This window comes from Oncorhynchus masou, chromosome 1, assembly GCF_036934945.1.
Source record: "Oncorhynchus masou masou isolate Uvic2021 chromosome 1, UVic_Omas_1.1, whole genome shotgun sequence".
In the NCBI taxonomy this organism is placed as follows: Eukaryota; Metazoa; Chordata; class Actinopteri; order Salmoniformes; family Salmonidae; genus Oncorhynchus; species Oncorhynchus masou.
The window spans coordinates 28,681,777-28,687,776 of record NC_088212.1 but is presented as its reverse complement, the minus strand read 5'-3'; positions in this window follow the sequence as shown (position 1 = coordinate 28,687,776).

The window sequence follows — 6,000 nt, the reverse complement described above, 5'->3', positions numbered from 1 at the left end:
TGAACTTTTTGGCAACAATGCAAAACGTTATGTTTGGCGTAAAAGCAACACAGCTCATCACCATGAACACACCATCTCCACTGTCAAACATGGTGGTGGCAGCATCATGGTTTTGGGCCTGCTTTTCTTCAGCAGGGACAGGGAAGATGGTTAAAATTGATGGGAAGATGGATGGAGCCAAATACAGGACCATTCTGGAAGAAAACCTGATGGGGTCTGCAAAAGACCTGAGACTGGGACGGAGATTTGTCTTCCAACAAGACAATGATCCAAAACATAAAGCAAAATCTACAATGGAATGGTTCAAAAATAAACATATCCAGGTGTTAGAATGGCCAAGTCAAAGTCCAGACCTGAATCCAATCGAGAATCTGTGGAAAGAACTGAAAACTGCTGTTCACAAATGCTCTCCATCCAACCTCACTGAGCTCGAGCTGTTTTGCAAGGAGGAATGGGAAAAAATTTCAGTCTCTCGATGTGCAAAACTGATAGAGACATACCCCAAGCGACTTACAGCTGTAATCGCAGCAAAAGGTGGCGCTACAAAGTATTAAGTTAAGGGGGCTGAATAATTTTGCACGCCCAATTTTTCAGTTTTTGATTTGTTAAAAAAGTTTTAAATATTCAATAAATGTCGTTCCACTTCATGATTGTGTCCCACTTGTTGTTGATTCTTCACAAAAAAATACAGTTTTATATCTTTATGTTTGAAGCCTGAAATGTGGCAAAAGGTCGCAAAGTTCAAGGGGGCCAAATACTTTCGCAAGGCACTGTACTATGTAGACTCGTAATGTGTGACTAAGGGAATGGCATCAGTGATACACATTTAGAGCCAGCCAAACACAACGAGTCATACATTGAAGAAACACAGAAAATCAATCATCAAATCGATAACATATATGTACATGTAAACCTAGGCTTACTGCTCAAGTAGGCAAATTTGTCCAAATAAGATTCCCTCATTGTGAGCAATTGGACAGCTCACGTGCAAATGGGTGCTAATTAACGCTATGCTAACATCGGTGCGGTAGTTGGTCATATAAAAACATTTTACTTCCATGGTTTCCTCACTTACTTCCATGGTTTATATTTTTATCCATGTAGGTCATGTTCGATTAAGATTTGCTTTCTTTGACGTTGATACCTTCAACGTTTACCTCAACTTGGGAGACCTTTAAGGAGACAGGAAGGGTTAAATGCGTTTGACTCCACCCACATTGAGTCCGGCCCCGAACTGCACACTTCAGTCAGGGGCTTCTCAGGTCATTTGTACATGTAGGTAGGGGTGAAGTGACTATGCATATATAATAAACAGAAAGTAGTGTCGTGGAAATATTGGTTCAATAATATCTCTCAGATACCGGAGCCTGTGAATTCAAATAGACTTTATTACAAAGTAACAAGCCGAGTTGGTCCATGGAGCAACTGCTGGTCTCAGTCTCAGTCCACTCCTTTTATACAGTGTCATGCTTATACAAATGTCATAGTCCCTCCACTAATTACCATATCCATTGCTTCCAAATCTAAGTTCTTTCCTCTAGGCAGGGTATCCCCTCCCCTCTTGTTTCTTGGATCAATTATATTGGTGGCTTGCCTATACATTATTTCCAGAAAATAATAAGTACAGATTACTATAGGCAATTATAAAATTGCTACATGCCATTAGCAGGCTATAATGTTACGACAGGCCATTATAGGATTAAGTACAGGTAACTATAGGCCATGACAGAATTATACAGTTGAAGTCTGAAGTTTATATACACCTTTGCCAAATACATTTAAACTCAGTTTTTCACGATTCCTGACATTTAATCCTAGTAGAAATTCCATGTTTTAGGTCAGTTAGGATCACCACTTTATTTTAAGAATGTGAAATGTCAGAATAATAGCAGAGAGAAGGATTTATTTCAGCTTTTCTTTCTTTCACCACATTCCCAGTGGGTCAGAAGTTTACATACACTCAATTAGTATTTGGTAGCATTGCCTTTAAATTGTTTAACTTAGGTCAAACGTTTCGGGTAGCCTTCTACAATCTTCCCACAATATGTTGGGTGAATTTTGGCCCATTCCTCCTGAAAGAGCTGGTGTATCCGAGTCAGGTTTGTAGGCCTCCTTGCTCGTACACTCTTTTTCAGTTCTGCCCACAAAATTTGCTATAGGATTGAGGTCAGGGCTTTGTGATGGCCACTCCAATACCTTGACTTTGTTGTCCTTAAGCCATTTTGCCACAACTTTGGAAGAATGCTTGGGGTCATTGTCCATTTGGAAGATCCATTTGCAACCAAGCTTTAACTTCCTGACTGATGTCTTGAGATGTTGCTTAAACATATCCATATAATTTTCCATCCTCATGATGCCATCTATTTTGTGAAGTACACCAGTCCCTCCTATAGCATTACTCTGGACCCTGATTTCTCTTTTGAAGAAAGACCATTTCAAGGACAGCTTTTTTCCATCTATGTAAAAATCAGAAACTTTCTGTCCAAAAATGATGCAGAAAAATTAATCCATGCTTTTGTCGCTTCTAGGTTAGACTACTACAATGCTCTACTTTTCAGCTACCCGGATAAAGCACTAAATAAACTTCAGTTAGTGCTAAATACGGCTGCTAGAATCCTGACTAGAACCCAAAAATGTGATCATATTACTCCAGTGCTAGCCTCCCTACACTGGCTTCCTGTCAAGGCAAGGGCTGATTTCAAGGGTTTTACTGCTAACCTACAAAGCATTACATGGGCTTGCTCCTACCTATCTCTCTGATTTGGTCCTGCCGTACATACCTATACGTACGCTATGGTCACAAGACGCAGGCCTCCTAATTGTCCCTAGAATTTCTTAGCAAACAGCTGGAGGCAGTGCTTTACTCCTATAGAGCTCCATTTTTATGGAATGGTCTGCCTACCCATGTAAGAGACGCAAACTCGGTCTCAACCTTTAAGTCTTTACTGAAGACTCATCTCTTCAGTGGGTCATATGATTGAGTGTACTCTGGCCCAGGGGTGGGAAGGTGAACGGAAAGGCTCTGGAGCAACGAACCGCCCTTGCTGTCTCTGCCTGGCTGGTTCCCCTATTTCTACTGGGATTCTCTGCCTCTAACCCTATTACAGGGACTGAGTCACTGGCTTACTGGGGCTCTTTCATAGGAGGGGTGCGTCACTTGAGTGGGTTGAGTCACTGCTGTGACCTTCCTGTCTGGGTTGGCGTCCCCCTTGGGTTGTGCTGTGGCGGAGATCTTTGTGGGCTATACTCGGCCTTGTCTCAGGATGGTAAGTTGGTGGTTGAAGATATCCCTCTAGTGGTGTGGGGGCTGTGCTTTGGCAAAGTGGGTGGCGTTATATCCTTCCTGTTTGGCCCTGTCCGGGGATGTCCTCGGATGGGGCCACAATGTCTCCTGACCCCTCCTGTCTCAGCCTCCAGTATTTATGCAGCAGTAGTTTATGTGTCGGGGGGCTAGGGTCAGTTTGTTAGATCTGGAGTACTTCTCCTGTCCTATTCGGTGTCCTGTTTGAATTTAAGTGTGCTCTCTCTAATTCTCTCTTTCTTTCTCTCTCTCGGAGGACCTGAGCCCTAGGACCATGCCTCAGGACTACCTGACATGATGACTCCTTGCTGTCCCCAGTCCACCTGGCCGTGCTGTTGCTCCAGTTTCAACTGTTCTGCCTTATTATTATTTGACCATGCTGGTCATTTATGAACATTTGAACATCTTGGCCATGTTCTGTTATAATCTCCACCCGGCACAGCCAGAAGAGGACTGGCCACCCCACATAGCCTGGTTCTTCTCTAGGTTTCTTCCTAGGTTTTGGCCTTTCTAGGGAGTTTTTCCAAGCCACCGTGCTTCTACACCTGCATTGCTTGCTATTTGGGGTTTTAGGCTGGGTTTCTGTACAGCACTTTGAGATATCAGCTGATGTACGAAGGGCTATATAAATGGATTTGATTTGATTTGTAGCAAAGCACCCCAAACAACATGATGCTGCCACCCCCGTGCTTCACAGTTGGGATGGTGTTCTTCGGCTTGCAAGCCTCCCCCCTTTTCCTCCAGACATAACAATGGTCATTATGGCCAAACAGTTCTATTTTTGTTTCATCAAACCAGAGGACATTTCTTTAAAAAGTACGATCTTTGTCCCCGTGTGCAGTTGAAAACTGTAGTCTGGCTTTTTTATGGCAGTTTTGGAGTAGTGGCTTCTTCCTTGCTGAGCGACCTTTCAGGTTATGCCCTCTTTGTTGGTGATGTGGAGACCAAGGAACTTGAAACTCTCGACCCTCTCCACTACAGCCCCATCGATGAGAATGGAGGCATGCTCAGCCCTCCTTTTCCTGTAGTCCACAATCAGCTCCTTTATCTTGCTGACGTTGAAGGAGAGATTGTTGTCCTGGCATCACACTGCCATGTCTCTGATCTCCTCCCTATAGGCTGTCTCATTGTTGTGTCGTCAGCAAACTTAATGATGGTGTTGGAGTCGTGCTTGGCCACGCAGTCATGGGTAAACAAGGAGCACAGAAGGGGACTAATCACGCACCCCTGAGGGGCCCCAGTGTTGAGGATCAATGTTGCCTACCTTTAGCATCTGGGGGTGGCCCTTCAGGAAGTCCAGGATCCAGTTGCAGAGGGATGTGTTTAGTCCTAGAGTCCTTAGCTTAGTGATGAGCTTTGTGGGCGCTATGGTGTGGAACGCTGACTGTAGTCAATGAACAGCATTCTCACATAGATGTTCCCTTTGTCCAGGTGGGAAAGAGCAGTGTGGAGTGTGATTACGTCATCTGCGGATCTGTTGGGGCAGTATGCCAATTGGAGTGAGTCTAGTATTTCCGGGATAATGTTGTTGTGTTATATGTACGGTAACTCAGTAAAATCCTTGGGATTGTTGCATTTATATTTTTGTTCAGTATATGTAATTTATCTCTATTGAATAAAAAAAACAGAAAATTCTGGAGTCCTATTTTGAAATATAGCAACTATAGTAAAAATGAATGACAATCGCTGGATGATGTCGCACATCAACATATCTTGCATTCCTGCTTGGACGTGTTAATTGAAACCACTTGTTACTTGAATATCTCAGTAGGTTTTTTATTATACTTCTTAATAAAGCACTCTGTATGACTTTATAAGATCATTACTCATGCTTTGGTCCTTCCAACCAAATTACGGGCTGGTGCTACCAACTGTAAAGGTTAGTGACACCAGGGGAAAATGTTACTCTGGAGCCCTGTAATACTAATGAACACTTATGTTGTTGATTCAGGGTAACACATATGACAGGCACTAATTTACCACTGTAGCCATACAAATAGCATTTTAAACATATAGGAGCATGGAGTTGTTCCATGTCATTTCAGCAAGCCATGACACCCAACATCTCAGATTGTTTTGCAATTGTTTCTGTAGTTACAAACAAGATTGGCATTCCTGAAACATAATTTTGTTGAAATTAAAATGTATTCCAGAGATTGATTACACCCAATTTTGCAATTTTTTTATTTATAGGATTCAGATCATATTCAATAAATTTAGTACCAAATATCCGATTTGGACCAAACCTTTTCCTACCAATGAGTAAGACATGAGGAATAGATTTTTTTTGTCAAATGCCAATAAGCTCCCTGCACAACTCATTCCATTCCATTCCAACAACCAGTATACAGTTTCAGTTCTCTGTTTGACAAGTAGTATGAAGCTGCGGCTTGGAGTATTGCTTCTCCATACGATGTAATGTATTCCCTATGAATCTGGTGATGTTTTTTCCCCCTGTTCTGAGAAATTAGTAATTGGAAGTCGCTTGCATTATTTACCATGAAGTAGTGTGAAAGTACCAGGTTTTGACCACTAGTTGCTACAGTTCCTGCAATACCACCACACTTTTATCCATTTTGCTGGTCTCTTGTGTTTAATAAATAGATCACAACATTATCTGAATCCTATAAATTTAAATTGTGAAATCAGGAATGCTAATAGTATCTCTTACTAACTACAGAAGCGATTTCAGAACAATC